General features: G+C 40.8%; 1 protein-coding gene across 17 annotated transcripts in view; it reads right to left on the reverse strand.

The window, feature by feature from the left end:
- ptprdb (protein tyrosine phosphatase receptor type Db) overlaps positions 1-20,491 on the reverse strand; it is a 176,949-nt gene that overhangs the window by 148,735 nt on the left and 7,723 nt on the right. For all 17 annotated transcript variants that reach the window (XM_039792332.1, XM_039792249.1, XM_039792079.1 and 14 more), the window contains exon 3: positions 449-474. The gene's annotated coding sequence lies outside the window, so the exon portion shown is untranslated. The remainder of the gene's footprint in view (positions 1-448; positions 475-20,491) is intronic.

Genomic DNA, 20,491 nt, shown 5'->3' on the forward strand with positions numbered 1-20,491 from the left:
AAGACAGCGGGGAAGAGGATTTACTGTATGTTATCATCTATATCTCTTGTGTGTACTACGCAGAATTACTACACAGCATGTATCTTATTGATTAACTAATGGAAGGGTGTAAATGTATCACACATGCTGTATAATCCATTTAAAAAGTCAATTTAAAAAGTCTTTTATTGGCTACTGATTCAGTTCAGTTCAGTTCTGTGCATTTCTGATCATGGCTTTACCAGGGGCGTGCAGTGGGAGTGTTACCCAGAGTGTCTCTTTGTTATCTTAACACATGTTATTGTATTTCGGTGAGCAGGATCCTGAGCCAAATACATTTTACAGAACGCAGATTGTTTCGTGATACACACACTGTGCCAACTGCTGATGGCATGCTGTGTTTAATGGGTTGAAAATTAGAGGAAGAAAGTACAAGAGAAGAAAAACACAAAATGAGACTCTCCCTTACCTTAAGAAGCACTTTGGCACGTCAAACTGCAAAGAGAGAGGGGAGAGACAGAGAGAGGGAGGAACGAGATGGAAAGAGAGGAAAAAAGATTGAAATTAGATTACCATAGGGTGCAGTTGCAGAACAACAACTTTTCAAGACACTTAACAGGAGAATGTGAGAGGTAAAACAAGAAGAGATTTCAAAGTGCTAGAGTGGATTTCATCTCACAACCAGGCCTGTTGTGCATTTGTCTCTCCCTCTTCACCCATATAAGTACAATCACTGTATCACAGACTTTAAGCACGTTGAAAATCAATCTCTTAAAGGTCCTATGACATGCTGCTTTTTGGATGCTTTTATATAGGCCTTAGTGGTCCCTTAATATTGCATCTGAAGTCTCTTTCCCGAAATTCAGCCTTGGTGCAGAATTACAGCCACTAGAGGCAGTCCCACAATGAGCTTTCCTTAGTATATGCCATTTCTGTGTCTGTAGCTTTAAATGCTATTGAGGAGGAGAGAGGGGGGGGGGGGGCAAGGGGGGGGGTGGGGTGTGGCCTTTAACAACTGCCACTTTGCTTGTTTGCAAGCCGTGATGTCTCTCTCTTTCTCATGGGTGGGCCAAATTCTCTGGGCGGGCAAAGCAGAGAAACGGGAGATAACCTTGCTAGTTATGACCTCATAAGGAGCAAGATTCCAGATTGGCCCATCTGAGATTTCATTTTCTCAAAGGCAGAGCAGGATACCCAGGGCTAGTGCCCTTTACATAAAGGACACTTTATATAAAGGGCACTACCCAGGGCTCGGTTTACACCTATCGCCATTTCTAGCCACTGGGGGACCATAGGCAGGCTGGGGAACTCACATTAATGTTAAAAAACCTCATAAAGTGAAATTTTCATGCCATGGAACCTTTAAGGTATACCTTTGTTCCACAAACTATTCCATGATTACAATGCCTAAATTATAACTCCCTTCACAGATTTAGACTTCCCTATAATAAATTCAAACATTCTCTGATGGAAATATGTGAAATTACAGTAGTCACACAAAGAAAATGACCTATTGCGCAATGCATGCAAATGACATGAGCTCAGTTTAGTCCAGCGCAGGTGGGTTTTGACAGCTTTGACTGGAAATGTGGAGTAGAATGAATACCATTTGCGTCATTTGAAAAACAAATCATAAAAGAGGCTGCTTTTAAATCTGCTTTTGCAGGGGCAGTTTAAAAGAGAACTTGCAGAGTGTAACTAAACAAAAAGAAAAAAACATATTCTAGAAATAGCCCTCATGGATTTGCTAAATGTCTGGAACCTGTACAATATTTATTCCTCTCCTCCATTCCCTCTGCAGCTTCAGACTTTATCCGACACCAGCTGAGCAGAGCAGGAAGTGAGGAGACAGTCCTGGTTTGTTGGATGTTGTTCTTCTGTCTTCCCTTGCCAACCACTGACCTACTGTACTTCACACTGCTATGCTCCCCTGGCTGCAATACATGCAGCCTTGGAAGGAGACAATGCACACACCCTGAAGCTGCCAGTATACTCCGTCAGGTGTGCTTGTTGGATGGTCAAATAGCTTCTGAAACCCTGTCCCCCCAAACATGTTGATGTCAGATTAAAAACCGACATTCAAACCCCCTTCACGCCACGATTGGCTAGCTGTACGCAGGTAAGAAAGGAGCCAGGGTTTGAACTCTCTCTATCCCTCTTTGTTCATTCTTTACAAAACTATTTCTGTAACTTTTCCATGAACAACACTATGAATGTCTTCCAGGAGAGATTGTCTAAACGTGTGCGCCGTTCTCCTCGAATTTAAACAATTTCAGGTCTCCCATGCCTTCAGGCCCCCAGGCCGTTCACTCAGAACACCTTTGATTTCCGATCGACCGACCTTTACACATAAACACACCCACACTGATTCCTGTCTGCCTTCTTAAGAAAAGGATTTTTTTTTTAAAAGGTTGGGAAAAGAATCAAAGTGCCTCTTAATTTACAGATGGTACCTTAAATGCTGTCAGAAACATTGTAAAGGTTGGGCTCATATTAAAAAACAATACTCTTTCTCCTTGGTTTCTGAAAATGTCACTTTTGATTTTACTCTACAGTATATAGTACTTGAATACACAGTTAAGTTGTATTTAAGACTCCTGTATCTAAAGGCCGTTTTATGCTTCTGCGGAGGCTCCACGCAGAGCTTTCACCGTAGCCTACGTAAGTTGCCTGGTGTTTATACTTGTGCGCTCGTGTGTGCTTCGATCTGGCATGTGTGTGTATGGGGGGTGTGGGTGGTAGAGGGGTCCGTGTACTTGGCGGCCAACGGATTTTCGTTTTGAAAGGAAAAAAACAAAAACGAAAAACAGCCAGTTTCCCAATTACCATTAGTAAATAGGAAAACAACCCATTATTCGTTTTTTGTTTGGATATTAAAAAACGGAAAATGAAAAACTATCTCGTTATCCGATTTTCGTTGATGTGTTTGTAGATGGAACTCGGAAATTAAAATGTGTGTATAAATCTTATTCCTCATTCATTTTTTTCGTGACCCGGAAGCGATTGTAGGTAGTAAGCGGCTGCATACCCGGAAATCATTTGGACATCAATGAGACCATGGACAGTTAGAATGATACGGATGTAAAAATGTTTTTAGACGAATATGCTAGTTTTATATTAGAAGACCGAAAGAATGGGATATCTTGTGGGGATATAAGCCGCGCGTTGGGTTCACAGTTTGGAACGATACGGGGGTTTTCTGAGAGGAGTGTGCGGAGGTGGTGTGCTCAGCAGGGACTTGTGGCGAAACACAAGTTGACTTTTATTATGAAGTGGTCACAGGAGATTAGCGCTGACTGCTCTCATTCATCAAAAATGAGTCTACACAACAAGACAACCATCATAGTCTAATAATAATAATAATGAAGCGAAAACATTTTCAAACTTTCTCATTTTCACATAAAAGGTCTCTAACGTTGTTTTGCGCCATTGCTTTGGCAAATATCTGGCGTTTGATATCCGTTTTTTAATATCAAAACAAAAAACGGATAATGGGTTGTTTTCCGTTTTTTGTTTTCCTATTTACTAATGGTAATTGGGAAACTGGCCGTTTTTCGTTTTTGTTTTTTTCCTTTCAAAACGAAAATCCGTTGGCCGCCAAGTACACGGACCTAGAGGGAGAAGTGAGAGAATGACGGCGATTAGCTTCGGAGCGAGTAGTAAGTCTAGAGTCATAGTGAGAGAAACAAAGTGTCTCCCCTGTGTTTTCTGAGCAAGGTGAGACATATTTAGCAGGAAACGTTTACCCTCTCCTTGATTTTATGTTGTTTATGGAGAAGGAGAACCAGGAAATGAGTCGGGGGAAATGCAACACTACCATGCCACGGCCGAGCGACGTGTATACATTATTCGAGAGGTGCATGTCAGGTTGCAGCAAAGGGTCCGGCGTAGACGCAAAGGGGTCTGCAGGGGTACGCCGTCGATTCGATGCTGAAGCATAAAACGGCCTTAATGATGAAGGAAGATGAAGAAAACAGTCCCCACAATGTTGGTTTGTGGCACAACTAGTTCTCAGACATAATAAAGGAACAAAAACGGCGAAGTATATGAAGTATACACATAGGGCTATAATGGATACAAGTGTTTAGATCTTGTTTGAATCACAAATGGTACTACCGGTATTATTTGTTATTTGCTTTTACATAACTGCAAAAGCCGTCAAATGACACAGGAAAAAAGACCCTCCTACATCACTGTGTAACGGTGGACACAATAAATGCCGGTAAGATTTTTCATAATTTTTTCTTTAGGGCATTTATTTAATGGTGACAGTAGAGATACCAAGAAGAAACGGCAAGAGATAGATTAGGGTATGGCATGCAATGAAGCCATACCCCAGTCTTGGTATTGGTATTTTAGCATTTTTTGACACAAAAGAGATAGAACAGCAGCAACTTTCTAACCTGTCAAAACAATTTGTTCTTAAGTATAAAGATACTTTGGTAAAATGAATTTGAAAAAAGGTGCTGACAGAAAACAGTGTTAGAATTAGAAAGTGTTGAAATTCTTTTTCTTTTAAATTGGCAGCCAAATGAGACAAACTTACACATCTGTGTCACTACGTTCTTTTGTTTAATGTTCTTATAAATACTAGGTGAAGATGGTATTTGAGTATTACGTATTGTATAATAAGATTTTCCAAGGTAATTAGTCTTTAAAATTATCCTAAGGGCACATTAGAAATACACATTGTGTGTACGTGTGTGGCTAACACAAAATGGTAGATCAAATCTTTAACAAACAACTTGACACCATATCCATACACTCTAGACACAATCTGACACCCACGAATGCACAACGACATTTGAACACACACACACACACACACACACACACACACACACGCGATCATTCTGTTTCATTAGTGAGGAGCAGATAGATTACCCTCCCGAAGGAGACATTGACCAAGAGGCCATTGATCGACTGAGCTAAACCAATCTGTATGTGTGTGTGTGTGTGTGTGTGTGTGTGTGTGGAAAGTAGCCTACTGATGGAGTCTTTAAGTTGTTAGAGTAAGCAGAGTAAATCTAATCCAGTTGTGTTTAATGGAGAGCGAAAGAAACAGGCAGTTGACATATTCATTAGGTCCAATTACTCTGTCCAATCACTTCCATCTCACTCACTCACTCACGAGAGAGAGAGAGAGAGAGAGAGAGAGAGAGAGAGAGAGAGAGAATCAGCAGTATTTATGTCTTGGCAAACCACCACGAGAAAAAGATTGATAGTGCTTGAATGATAAATAACAAACATATTTATTTCACTTAACTGAATGACAACATGGTGCATTTGGAGGCATCTAATATAATTTGATCTCATTCAACCCCATCAGAGTACTGAAGTGTAAATCAATCTGGAATTAATCAATTACACAGCCTTATTGATGATTTAATAAAGATCGTTGGGATCAGGGGTTGTAATCATGACTTATGGTAATAAAACAATGACACAGCAATATTTCCTATAACAAGCTTGTTGTAAACACAAACAATCACAGACAAAAACCAAAGAAAATTCTATTACTGGTGACATATTATCTGCCCGAGTGTGAGTGTGTGCTTGAATGTTTCCCATCTACATGTGTGGGACTTGTAATTAGCTCTCTAGCTTGTTCTCTTACATTGGATGTGAAGGTAATTGGGGTTTTTGGATTCTCACTCTCAATCTCTGTCAATGTGATTGTGTGTGTGTGTGTGTGTGTGTGTGTGTGTGTGTGTGTGTGTTTAGTGTCTCTATTCTGGAGACTGGCCAAACCATTACTGTGTGCTCAGCCTGCTCTAAAGCAGCTTGTGATTCATTAGTAATGAGTCCATTTGCAAACTAAATGAGTGTTTGAGTGGTCGAACGGCGATGTGTGTGATGATTGTGTCCACTTACTCAACTCACTGCTCTTGCTCTACTATTTTGTAGTAAAGCATGGAAAACACACTCACTCTCTCTTACATTTATACATACAGACTAAAATGTTTGCAAGTGTATGTATTTGTTCAGTCAGCATGAGAAGCTCATGTGGACACAACGAAGTCAGTCAGTTGTGTCATTAATTACTGTTTTACACCTGCTCGTCTCAGCTAATTAAACATGCTGACACACAAACATGCTGAAACACACACACACACACATGCACACCTTACACATTTGCGCACACAGAACCATAATAAATCTATCACACTCAGGCTCACGCAAAAACTTCCAGACAAGTTTTTTTACACCGACGTGCCAAAAATACATTCTCATTTTCACTTTGAGGAAGGTGAGATGGCACTGCTAAACAGAGCATGTTTTTGGGGATCTCTCTCCCTCTCTTAGTCTCACATACAAACACATCTCCATACACCTCCTTCTCCCTTTCTCACTCTGTCTTTCTCCCGTCCTCACACTCCTTCCTCTGTACACTGTATCGTCTATTCTCTGCTACACTCACACACACACACACACACACACACACACACGACACAGATGCGCATTGACATTGAACACATTACAACACACCACACACACACACACGTATGTCTGTGTGTGTGTGTGTGTGTGTGTGTGTGTGTGTGTGTGTGTGTGTCTCCCACCAGCCCATTTTCTCAACAAAGGCCACAGCTGCTGCCGGTTTGCTGAATAAAAGATGACAGAGCCATAATATCAGGAGATTACCAGCTAACGAAACAATGATTTTGTCCAATTTAAATAGAGACATCAGTTGCATCACAAGCACTTTGCATGTCAACTGTGATATAATAATGTTTGCTACCAAATGAAAACAGTTTTCATCTGTGCAGAGAGACTCCCTGACTCTGTCTGTCTCCTCCTCTCGTTCTCCCCCTCCCGATCTCTCTCTCTCTCTCTCTCTCCCCACATATTTGCACTGGCTCTCTCGCCCTGCCCCTCTCACACACACGCACATACACAAGGAGCACGTAGAGCATATGGCTATTTCTCTCCTCTTTGAAGGGTTGCTTTGAAGCTATGGCACTGTATCGATTGGTGCTCAGATGAGCTCGCTTCACCAGAGCCCTGCGATTATCTGTCGCTTTATTTCAAACAGAGCGCATGAGAGGGGGCTTACGCACCCATCACTCACTCACACTCTCACAGTCAGTTATACACTCATACATGAAGCGCACACAAACACGCGCGTTCACACACAAATGGGGATAATGAGATGAGCTTACACACTGAATCCCAATACTTAAGGCAAGCTGCGCTTCAGAACTGACAAGTGAGCGGTGAATGTTAAGAGAGTGAGGACATAGTGAGAGAAAGAAACTATTAAGTCTGGCAAAGTGATGAAACTTATAAGACATTTTTACCAAGGCTCTACTCTGATTTATAAAAAAATCTGTTCCGCCATGGGCATTATGAACATCACTTTGTCAAAAATTAACTTTAAAATCTTTAAACTTGGAATGCAAAGTGTGTGCAAAATGTTGATGCCAGGGTTAAGGTTAACAGCTGTTTGTCAACTTTTCTTTGAACAAAAACACAAAAAAATCAAAGATCTCACTAACTGTAACAAAACATGGTCACTGTGGTTTGCTTTTGCAGAGTGCAGCAGGGATTATACAAAGAGGGAACTTCTGCTTAATGCCCATAGGAGTAAGAAACAGAGTGAGTCAGGGTGACATGAAATGTTAATGGTCTGCCCAGAGCAGCAGAACTTCATAAAAGACTTGATTTAAAAACTACCAGTCGCTTTCAGGAACAATGAACATTTTAGACACGCTGGAGCTGGACACACACACACACACACACACACACACACACACACACACACACGCACGCCATACACCCATGCAACATAACACTCATGCTTTGATTAAAACCTGGGGCTACCCTGTTGAGTTGTTATTGAGAATAAAGATTTGTGTGTAATTCATGTGCTAAAGTACCCTGGAAATCCAGAGTTCTTGCGAGAGCACAATTTGAATTTGCTCAGCGAGTCACTCACTCACACACACACACACTCATTCAGTAATGACGCTCATTAACTATGCCTTGTAGCCGAGCTGCACCAATCACATCGGTGTATCTGATATAGGCGGGACAGAGGCGAGCTAAACAGATGACGACAGTGCTGAGACGTCGAAAGTCATTTAGTAAACATTGCAAGATGGTTACGGATGAACACCAGTTGTTTGAAACAAATTTGGCCGCTACAATGAACGAGTTCAACTTGAAGACGGCGCTCGAATTGTTCCTTTGCAAGAAGGACATTTTTGCTGTTTTGCCGACAGGATACGGCAAGAGTTTAATCTACCAGTTAGCTCCGCTGGAAGCTAAGCGTATGGGGCTCGAGATCCATCACCCCGTGTATTGTTGTGATTGGTCGTAGTGTTATCCAATTGCGTGCAGTGAGATTTTGAAATGCATGCTTGGTGCCGCCCCTCAAGTTGGGCCATTTTCATTAAGGCGCTGACACACTAATCCGATAATCGGCCGTTGGACAGTCTGGCGTGGTTGGTGACTCGAGTCTGTTCCGTGTGTTCCGTACTGTCGTCAGTCTTTAGGGCTGTTGGCCTTTATTTTGTGCTTTTAGCCTCAGTCGGAGACATGGAGGTCGGGACTCACCCGGAAATGGGGAGCGGAATGAGCGTGACTAGAGCCTCTCAAAATCTGACGAAAATCTTTTAAACTGACCTTTGTTGATCTGAAATGAAGACAGATTCAGCAACTGCATGGCCTATTTCTCGCTTAAAATGTTTTCAGTGAACTATTTTAGTACAATATGAGATCGTATTCTGAACAAGCCGCCATGACAGTCTGGCTTTGAATTTCCGGAGAAAACAAACCCATGTGACACGTTTGTCCAATCAGCTGCCGGTTTTCATTTTCTGGAAAACAATACAGAGTAGCGCCGCCTGCTGCTATGGAGACGTATTACGTTTCTCAAGTCGGTGTTGCCTCAGTGTGTCCCGAGGCAGTTTTTTGGACCTCGGGGACCAGACTGATCATCTCGACTGGCTTTTCTGTCGACGGTCAGCCGTCTGGCTGGTGTGTCCCGGCCTTAAGGGCCATCCATTTATCTCTGTTTTTCTATAATTCTAACATTATTAGTCACTTCAATATAATTCACAGTGGCAGGGTACATTGCATTTTGATCAATTGACCATAATGGAACCAAATCAGAGTAAACTGAATCATCTATTATGTCACAATAAGTCATTTTCTCTAGTTATTCACTTCCTCTTTGGCATACAGCCGCCATGACAGTCTGGCTTTGAATTTCCGGAGAAAACAAACCCACGTTACGCGTTTGTCCAATCAGCTGCCGGTTTTCATTTTTTGGGCAACAATACAGATTAGCGCCACCTGCTGTTATGGAGACGTATTACGTCTCGTCTCTTCGGTGTGTTCTGAGGCACTTTTTGGACCAACTCGGGGAGACTGATCAGCCCGACTGGCTTTTCTACCAACGGTTGGCCGTCTGATTGGTGTGTAACCGCCTTTACTCATTGCCAGATCCTTAATCTTTTGGATACAAATGTCAACCTGCTGGTGACCCTAGAAAAAATTCAGGGGATCATTACAGTCATTAGGAGACATCATCCATAGCCAAAACAAGTGTTCTATATCTATGACATTATCTGGAAACCATTAATGTCCGTACCAGAAATGTGTGCCAATCATCTTGTAGTAGAAATATTTTGCTGCATAAGTGGAAACTTTGACCTAACGGTGATGCTAGAGGTATTAGAGAAGGAATCACAAAAAGTCTGCAGGATTCATCCTCTGGGAAACATGAATGTCTATACAAAATGGCATGGCAATCTGTGGAATAGTTCAGATACTTCAGCCTGGACCAAAGTCTGGAGCCATGACTCTAGCTTGGCAAAAAAAACAGAATTGACCAAACTGAAGCAGCAGAGGCTGAAGATATAGAGGAAGCTCCAAACATACTGAATCCTACATTTCCCATGATGTAACCAATCACATATTTTTGTTAGACCATACCTGCCAGGTTATTTTCTCTGACTTAACAAATCTCCTCTAGAGCTGCAGGACACCGGGCTGAGTATCCCAGATGACTCTGATCTTTAGGCTATATGTACAATTGGAGAAGTTTTCCTTTAAAGTCTAACTGCAGTAACATTTAGTTATCCTATTTTCTAATTAAAAATAATGTTAATGTCAAAGTTGGACTTTTTAGGGGTTTTGTCCAGTGCCTGAATTGGATCAAAAAAGATCCCAATACTCTTATTCAGCAGTTGCATGACATCATCAGCGCATGTGTCTTGGGTATACAGTACAGGCCAAAAGTTTGGACACACTTTCTCATTCAATGCGTTTCCTTTTTATTTTCATGACTATTTACATTGTAGATTCTCACTGAAGGCATCAAAACTATGAATGAACACATATGGAATTATGTACTTAACGAAAAAGTGTGAATTAACTGAAAACATGTCTTATATTTTAGATTCTTCAAAGTAGCCACCCTTTGCTTTTTTATTAATAAGGGAAAAAATTCCACTAATTAACCCTGACAAGGCACACCTGTGAAGTGAAAGCCATTCCAGGTGACTACCTCATGAAGCTCACTGAGAGAACACCAAGGGTTTGCAGAGTTATCAAAAAAAGCAAAGGGTGGCTACTTTGAGGAATCTAAAATATAAGACATGTTTTCAGTTATTTCACACTTTTTTGTTAAGTACATAATTCCATATGTGTTCATTCATAGTTGTGATGCCTTCAATGAGAATCTACAATGTAAATAGTCATGAAAATAAAGAAACACATTGAATGAGAAGGTGTGTCCAAACTTTTGGCCTGTACTGTATTTATATGCATATCTTGGTTACCGTAAAACTTCAAATAATAGCCGAGTCCCAAATAGACACCTGTCTCTTTTAAACGCCTGTTGTGACAACAGATTTCGGTAAATAAAGGCCGGTCTCAAATAGAGGCCTGGTCTGTTTTTTTGTTTTTTTTCGTGTCGGGTTGTATTTGATCTTTTAAAACCCGTCAGATCGTTTGTTCTATGTTTTGATTTGATTTCACGTGACAGACGCAACCGTTCATAAACGACTCATCACTATGGCAACATAACAAACAGGTTAACGAACTTTCTTTTAGTCTTCAGTTTTTCTTAATTCTCTCAATACCACCATGGAGACAAGAAAAAAGTATGATTTGACATTTAAGCTGACAGTTGTCAAATTTGGGACTCGGGAGAAGCAGCGGCAAGACATTTCTCGATTGATCCTAAGAGAGTGCGAGAATGGCGTAAACATAAAGCAGAACTGCAACATCTGTCCGAGGAAGACGACAAAAGGGCCAGACTGCGAGGTGGAAGGAGGAAGAAGGTCAGTGAAGAGCTGGAGGTGAGCGTGTATGAGTGGATCCACAGCATGCGGGCAAAGCATCTCAGAGTCTCACGTAAAAAAATCAGAAATACGAATAATACGAATTAAAAAAAATTAATATAATGTGGTAACCTCCTAATGTCAATTAAAGGCCTGTCTCTTATAGACGCCTGTCTCAAATACAAGCCGGTGCATTTTGGCGATTTGGGTAAATAGAAGCCCGGGCTATTATTTGAAGTTTTACGGTATATATTACTTCCAATGTATTTTTGTGACATTAAAGGAGAATTGCGGTCGATTTCAACACGGAGTGCTGTCAATAGCGAAAAAAAACGAAAACAATCGGTGTTGCCTACACCGTGTTATCCTCCTGCTAGCGTTAGCACCCAGGAGGCTGAAACAAGGCAAGTTTTAAATGTGCTTTTAGCCTCTTAACATGTTTGAAATTGCATTACCAATGTAATTCAAAAACAGGCATATGCTTATTTTTTCAAAGCAAGTGCTGTAGTAAAACTAGCAGGAGACAAGTTATAATTGAGGTAAGTTTGGAGACACTACCTTATTTAATCATTAAATTAATAAATATTTTTGTATCTCTTTTTGTATGTCATGTGAGCAGGCAGAGGTCTCCTAGTTTTCGTATGATATCATACGATTTAGTGTGCACAACTTTTCGTATGATATCATACGATTTAGTGTGCATAACCTTTCGTATGATATCATACAAACCTGTTCATGAGAATGCGTTGAGCAGGTGTTTAGGGGTGCGTACCTACTCACCACAGGAGGTGGCAGTACGCAATAAGAAGTAAGTAAGGGTACTCATGTGGACAATAATCTCAGTACTGGCCCATTTCTGGCATGTCTAACATGTAATGCTTGGAACATAGGTCATTGTATTGAGCCTGGGATATTTGCCTGGGAACACATAATGGAGTGGGTTTTCTCACAGCTGTTTCTAACCAAACAAACTCTTCCGTCTGGTAAAAGTGTAATGTAACTATATGTTTATGTACAGTACTTTATGTACCAGTGTGTGTACTTACAGTAGATCATTTTTTAGGTGTGTGTGTGTGTGTGTGTGTGTGTGTGTGTGTGTGTGTGTGTGTGTGTGTGTGTGTGTGTGTGTGTGTGTGTGTGTGTGTGTATGTGAGCAAGAGCAAAGGAGGTCTAGAGAGTTTGAGAGAGGGATGGCTGGGTGAGTAAGTTAATTAGCTGAGGTGGGAGGTTTATGTGCATAAGTGCACCTATGAGAGCCTGAAAGAAATGAAAATGTGTGTGTGTGTGTGTGTGTGTGTGTGTGTGTGTGTGTGTGCGCGTGTGGGTAAGAGAGACACAGAGGGCGAGAGTGTGTATGCACATGTGAGGTGTGTATTTGTACACTCGTTAGGTCGGTATCCAACCATTGCAATCAGCGGTAATCCTGACTCAGCATCAATAATGACCCCATTAGTCACAAACCCCTACTGGTGCACACACACAAACTTAAACATACACACACATACAGACTGCCAGATGGACACTCCCTCTCATTAGGGTGAATGTGTGTGTGCATGTGATATTTTTTAAAAAAGACATAAAAGCTACACAGATACATGTAATGTAAGAACACATCTCCTTCCATTAACGAAAGCTGCTTAGACAGATCAGCCATCTCCACATCACTGCTAATGCAGGGGTTTTCCTGCACTGATTAAGAAATGTGTAATGAAATGTGTTATGAAATGTGTATGTGCGATTTCAAAACTGACATTGCAGCTCAAACTGGTTGGTGAATTTTGGGAAGGTCAATGATGATGAAAACTTATCTAAGATCAGGTTGTAAGAGAAAACATAATCAGCTCTTATTCACATTCAAAGTAAACCTAAACATTTTTTAAATAACCATGAATATAAATACTTTTTTTTAAATCTATAGCAGTACATTATGCAAAAAACTCCATCTGTCATTAAATATGCACAGGTTTGCCTTTTGGTTTGATCATGTCTTTCAATATATGTTAATTATATGCATGCATAAAACAAAGTTTTCACTTGACTTTCACACTGTAAGAAAGACATACAAAAATTTTTTAAATAACTTAATAACAATTTTGTCTCCTACAGTGTACCTACAAGGACATGGATAATTATATAAGAAATTTCAGAATTAAATCCAAGCCATTTTAAATGATCTATGGACATTAGCTTTTGACAAACTGGGGGAAAACTTCATGAAAATACTTTTCTGTCAAATTTCAAAGGTAAGATATTTGGGGATATTCTGAAATTGTACTACGTTCATGCAATTTTTTCTGACACATGCACGCACGCACGTATGCACACACTGATGTGAAAGATAGGTCCAGTTAAATAATTTATTGCTGACAGTGTAAAGGTCAAAGGTTATATGTCAACGGTTATTGTCCAGTCAGCAAGAGTGGACCCAACAGGAGACCTCACCACTGCTGCATGTGTGGCTGTGTGTGTGAGTGTGTGTGTGTGTGTGTGTGTGTGTGTGTGTGTGTGTGTGTGTGTGTGTGTGGACACAAAAGGGCCTCCTTAAACACACATATGCACAACCACACCATATCATATCATGTAAGGATGTGTTTGTCTATCACAAAACTTGTGTTCTTGTTATGTGTGTGTGTGTGTGTGTGTGTGTGTGTGTGTTTATGTGCGTGTGTGGCCCTGACCCTGACATCCTGACAGGAAGAGCCAGTGGGCTAAGAGAGGAGCGCCGGACCCCTAGGTGTCAATCACAGATTCAGATTGACAGACGAGTTAGCTAGCACTGCTCTCACATTCACCCACACACTCTCCCTCCCAGGACTGCACTCTGTCACTCTCTCAGGCTGCCGTCTTTCACTTCCTCTTCCTGTCTTTGTGTCCTCTCTGTCTCTGTACTCTGTTGCTTCCCCCCCTCTGTTTTTTTTTGTCTGTCTCACAGCCCGTGTCTGTACTTTCACATGCTGTTTGCAGTTTGTCAATTTCCTCGCCTTCACTCTCTCAACTCTGTCTGTCTCTCAGCCTGTCTCTCCTCTTTTTCTCTGACAGATGGGTGCCTCAAACCATCTCCTTTTCTGCTCTCTCTCGCAATGGTTTTCTGTTTTTTTTCTCCACAGCACATAATGTGGCCATTCATGTGTGCACACACGTTTACCATGTTTTTGTGTTAAACATCTCTGCGTGTAAATGTGAGAGTTTGTTTGGCTGTCCATGGGAGAACAAATCTTATGAAGAGTTTTTATTTACCTGTGAAATACATGTATGCTGTTTATTGCAATACAGTACAATGAAATATGAAAAACATTTAAGTTATACAGGTTAAAAGGTGGAATCTGCGATTCTAAACCAATACACTTTTTGGTCAAATTCAGCAAATATCTCCTCATGGCGGCCTGCTAGCTATTTGTTATGTGTATGCGCTGAAAAAAAAAAAAACCTGTGTTCATACACATCCGTGGCTCTGTCAATGGGAAACAAACAAAGTGTCTCAGAACTATCCACATAAAAATATTCCGTTCCTGCTCATGCACAGGACAGGGGAAAGACCATGGATGTAGAAAGGGAAAGGCAGTGGGAGTGGGAGGGACGCTAAATCAGGCACATGCTAATACATGCTACATATTATTTTGGGGGAAATTCCTCATAACGCTGAGTGGCTAGACCTAAGTCCACCGATAAGTCTGAGATCCGAATACTGAGATACTCTATCTGGGAAAAAAGTGTTCATTGTAAGCAGAAGCCTTCTGAAGATGAGCCATGTTTTAATGACATCAGGTGTCCAGATTGTGCTGACATTGCTGCCAGCATCGTTGTCACTGAAAGACTAACATAGTTTGACCCTGACCACCAGTCACAGAGTGTACAAGCCTGACAATACAGTCATCCTGGTGTGATCACAGAGTCACATTTTAATACTAAAAGTCACTTTGCAAAAGACAGTTGCAGACACACGTCATCTGTATGTTTCTTATAAATAGATGATTTGGTGCTGTGGGGAATGCAGAGTGTTGGTCTGTAAATCTAAAGTCTTGTGCTATGTGGCAACATGCTAATCCAGCTGTTTAACTCAGAAGTGTCTAGACGGAGGAGCAAATTATTGCTGACAACTTTGCAGAGTTGTAAAAACCTTCCTCATAGGAGTACAGTATAAACTGCTGTGCAGTGTCTTGTTGCATGATAAGGCTTCAATCTGGACGTCCTGGTTTGTATCTCATCTTCTCACCAGTACCTGTAGCCTCACTCCCACACCTGTGCAGCCCCTTGTGCTGTTTTGATGCAAGGCTATTTTTGGCCTAACAGGATGTGGAGCAGTTGCACTTCATGAGCAATTTCTCAATAACACAGCTAATATACTAGATGTTTGCACTTACATCTGTACATGAAACAAATGAAAGCATTTCAATGAATTAATGTGACATTTGTATTATGACCAAACTGGATCTATAGATATTAATTCAATATGTTGTAGTCACAATGTGTTTTTGGAACTATTTTAGTTTAATTGACAATGTAACCATGGAACAATGGGACCTATGGAAACACATGTTAGTGTATGCCAAAGAGGAAGTGAATAACTAGAGAAAATGACTTATTGTGACATAATAGATGATTCAGTTTACTCTGATTTGGTTCCATTATGGTCAATTGATCAAAATGCAATGTACCCTGCCACTGTGAATTATATTGAAGTGACTAATAATGTTAGAATTATAGAAAAACAGAGATAAATGGATGGCCCTTAAGGCCGGGACACACCAGCCAGACGGCTGACCGTCGACAGAAAAGCCAGTCGAGATGATCACTCGGGTCCCCGAGGTCCAAAAAACTGCCTCGGGACACACTGAGGCAACACCGACTTGAGAAACGTAATACGTCTCCATAGCAGCAGGCGGCGCTACTCTGTATTGTTTTCCAGAAAATGAAAACCGGCAGCTGATTGGACAAACGTGTCACATGGGTTTGTTTTCTCCGGAAATTCAAAGCCAGACTGTCGTGGCGGCTTGTTCAGAATACGATCTCATATTGTACTAAAATAGTTCACTGAAATATGTTTCTGAAAACATTTTAAGCGAGAAATAGGCCATGCAGTTGCTGAATCTGTCTTCATTTCAGCTCAACAAAGGTCAGTTTAAAAGATTTTCGTCAGATTTTGAGAGACTCTAGTCACGCTCATTCCGCTCGCCATTTCCGGGTGAGTCCCGACCGCCCTGCCTCCGACTGAACATGTCAGGTTGGCCAAAATGAACGCCGACAGCCCCCCCACGGGACACACCGAACAGACTCGAGTCACCGACCTCGCCAGACTGTCCAACGGCCGATTATCGGCCCTGTGTGTCCCGGCCTTTACAAGCATAGCAAAAGTAATGTGTGTGTATGTGATGTGAATATATGTTCTTCTGCAAAGGCAGTCAGCCTGGTCTTTGAAGATGTACTGTATGTGTGTGTTTCCTCTTGTGAGCCAATACAGAGTATGAATGGTCTTTTAGTGGGTTAAACACATTCACAGTGACCCTTCAGCCGCAACTTTAACCCCTCACAAAACCCACAGCACTGAACCCTCAAGAGAGTCGGTTTAAAATAAGAATCAGCAAATCTTCGCATTTACAGAGGAACACAAATTGATTTCTGGTCAGTGTGAAGCAAAGTTTCACCTTGACCTGAAAGCATGAATTAACTTGTTTGGGTGAGAAACTGAGAAAGAAGAAGAAAAGTAAGACATAAGGGATACTCAGTTCTATCTGAGCGTAGAGCAATTCAGCCAAACTATATTCAGAGACTGTTTTTAAAAAACATAGTGTAGCCTCTCTATCTATTCTATACTCTTTTCAAATATTTCTTCTCATTCTAGGTTCCTCTGCATCATCTTCTCTTTCTTATCCCTTTCTTTACCCTCATCCGCTGATTCCATTTCCTTCCCCTCTCTCCCTCCTTCATCTCCATGTGTACTGCTCTATCTTCCATCTGCTTCTCCCTCTCTTCCCCCCTTCATTGCTTTCCTTTCGTCTCGACACCTGACAGAGACAGGATCCAGCAGTAAATCTCCTAAAGCAGTCATCGTTCACACCACAAAGCTGGAGAGAGAGGGTGACGAAAGACGGGGAGATGGAAGAGGGAGACACTGAGTGTTAGTTTGCCGAGGAGGAGAACAAAAGATACAAGATAACAAAAAGGCAAACAGACACAAAATGGCCCGAGATGCAGGCGGTGGTGAGGGGTGAAACAGACACTGATAGAGGTGCTAAAAGAGTGATGGAGGGGAAGAGACAGTGAGGAAGGGAGATAAAGACGCAAGCTTTCACATAACTCACACACACACACACACACACACACACACACACACACACACACACGATGGCACATGGCGGCAGGATGAGCCACATGATGAAGACCCCCCCCTGGCCCAGAAGACATCCTTTCTGCCCCAGCAGAGTGGGGCATGTTGTGGAAGATCTTCAAATTATAGAGGACCACCACTCAGCACTCAACGCCTCACTTTTTTATGTGTGTGCCTATGTGTCAGTGTGTACAGATATGCATGTGTGAGTCAATGTAACAGCACAGTCTTTCATATTTGTGTGTTTGCAGCTTGTGTCTACGCTTGCGCAGCCAAAATCTGTCCTTAATTCGCAAGTCTACACCTGCACTCATTTGTCTGTATCTGTGTACTTGGGATTGTGTTTCCGCATGTGGGTGTGTGTTTGTGTGTGTGTGTGTGTGTGTGTGTGTGTGTGTGTTTGTGTGACAGCAGGCTAGGCAGTGTGTCCATAGCCGGTGTTTTATGGCTGCTGAGGTCTGATTACATTGGTGCAACTGGAGGGGTGAGCAGACTGGTGGTTCTATCCGTCTTCTATGTGGCTGACTGAACAGACACACAGCGAACAGAGATGGCTCAGCCAGAGACACTTGGCCTGCCTCCCAGAGATCTCACAGGGATACAGCCACATAATGGATTCACACAAGAAAATGCACCAAATTCATACTTAATTTGCGAATTTCATGTCCGTCATTACATTTTTATTGAAGTTGAAAGTGTTGAACTGTGGTGAATGGGGAGTTGTGAAATAAAGGATGCGCTTTTCACATGTGTAAATCCATATATTATTACATTATATTCGTGTTGAATGCTTTTCAAGAGTAAAATAATTATTGTGTCCAGCAATCCTTGAAAAAACTAATTAAAAAGATTTTTTTATATGGTAATAATTCATTATTTTGTACTTGGCTGACTGTTTTAGTGAGCTGCCAGTATTTTCAGAAACTGATAAGTCCTGATTTATCCTGATGATCCCAAAGAACACGACCTGAATGTACTAATTGGTGAATTAAATTTCACAAGTCAGTTGTATGGACAAGTACGCAATATATATCTAACAAGTAAAGAGTTCCCACTGAAATGCACTGGTTAGCTTTTCTGTTCTACATGTACAGTATATACGGTATAAAGCCTTCACAACTGCTATTCTATTCTGTATTTACTTCTATTTGTGTCAAGGCCTGTCATGGATATATCAGTATGAATGTTGGCAGATACTGTAAGCAACATCACATTTCATTAGAAGTTTTTCTGGGTTACTTTTTATGTTTATTTATCCCTTGCTTTCTTAGAGCGGCGACTAACAATTATATCAATTATTGATTAATCTGCATATTTTCTTAATTAATCAATTAATACTTTTGTCTATAATAAGTCTTGTTTTGTCCAACAACTATTCAAACCCCAATACTAATTGAACTGACTAAGAAAACCAGCAAATAATCACATTTGATAAGCTGGAACCAGAACTTTTCAGGTTTTTATTTTCTTAAATAATTAGTCAAAAATCATTATCCATTATCAAAATAGTTGTCGATTGTTGCAGCCGTACTTTTCTTAATTCAAGTTTATAATTTGTGTTTTTATTCTAAACTACAGAATTATATTTACATTTCAATTCCACAACAATTTGCTGTCAAAAATGACTCTCAGGAAATATTTTTCAAATGTGAAGGATCTTTGACATTTTTTTTAGAATTATAGTTAATGTTGCTTATTATATAAAAATGTTTGTAGCAGTTTGAAACAACCTCTTTTACCAATTTAGTATCAGAGAGTGAACACTTTCACTCTAATTAGAAAGAAAAGGTCAGAAGAAGGATTCACAGACACTGAGCTAGGCTAAGCTGTATTTAATTTAAATGTTGAAAAGTGTTAAATGTTGCATAGATATTCCATGTCTGTAAAATTTTCAGTTCTACTGAACTGTCTGATTTTAATTACGCTCTAGATTACCGATTTTAGAGTAGGTAGTTGGGTACTATTGTAGTCTGTCTTAAATGTGGCTGTAATAATTATGTCTTACTGTGTTTGTTTTAAGGAAAAATCTTTTAATTCGCTATGACTATTAAATCTTTTTTACAGCGTCAATCTGTGCCTCACTGGAGACACTTGCACTGGGATCACAGATGAAAATGAGCATTTGCATTGTACTTGTTAAGTAAACAATACAAAATAAGAATGTCAAAATGTTGTTTATGTAAAGAATGTATGTATATATACCCTTTAATTGGTATCTTAAAGCTTAAGAAGCTTTCTGGCTGGTTCTATTCTAATTAAGTCAATTCTTTACTCTAAAGAGAGTCTGATCTTTATATAGAATGAGGCAGTGTTTTAAGGTGTTTTTGCCTGATAACCACAATGGCTTTATATAATACACAGAGGGATAAGGCAGAGGTAGCATGCTTTATCTTGTGACTATAAGTGTGCACTAGTAGGAAGCCCGCTGAGAGAGAGTGACAGAGAGAGAAGAGATGGTGAGGGAGGGGGTGTATGGCAGAGAACAGGAGGCTAGATTTTGTTACATTTATTGAGAGGGAGCTAAGCCCTTTGTGCTATGGGAATTTGAAGAGGAGAGAGGAGAAGGGACAGAGAGGAGGCCAGTAGATGGGTGTACATGAGAGAGCAACGAACCAGAAGAAAATAAATTGACATGAAATCAAGAACTATTTAGAGTGGGGTGAAAGATGTAAAAGAGACAGCAAGAGACAAGAGAAAGAGGTGGAGAGATGCACAGTGATGTATAGATGTGCCTTGCAGTCCAGAACAATGCATACAGCACAGGGTTACTCCCAAGTGTGAGCCGTGGATGGAATTAGGGAGAACAATGTGGCGTAAAGCAACGAGGGAGTCTCAGATGCCTGATGCTCTTTCTGTTCACTTCCACTGTATCAGGAAAAAAAAATCACCCACA

The sequence above is a fragment of the Perca fluviatilis genome, chromosome 1 (assembly GCF_010015445.1).
Source record: "Perca fluviatilis chromosome 1, GENO_Pfluv_1.0, whole genome shotgun sequence".
Classification (NCBI taxonomy): domain Eukaryota; kingdom Metazoa; phylum Chordata; class Actinopteri; order Perciformes; family Percidae; genus Perca; species Perca fluviatilis.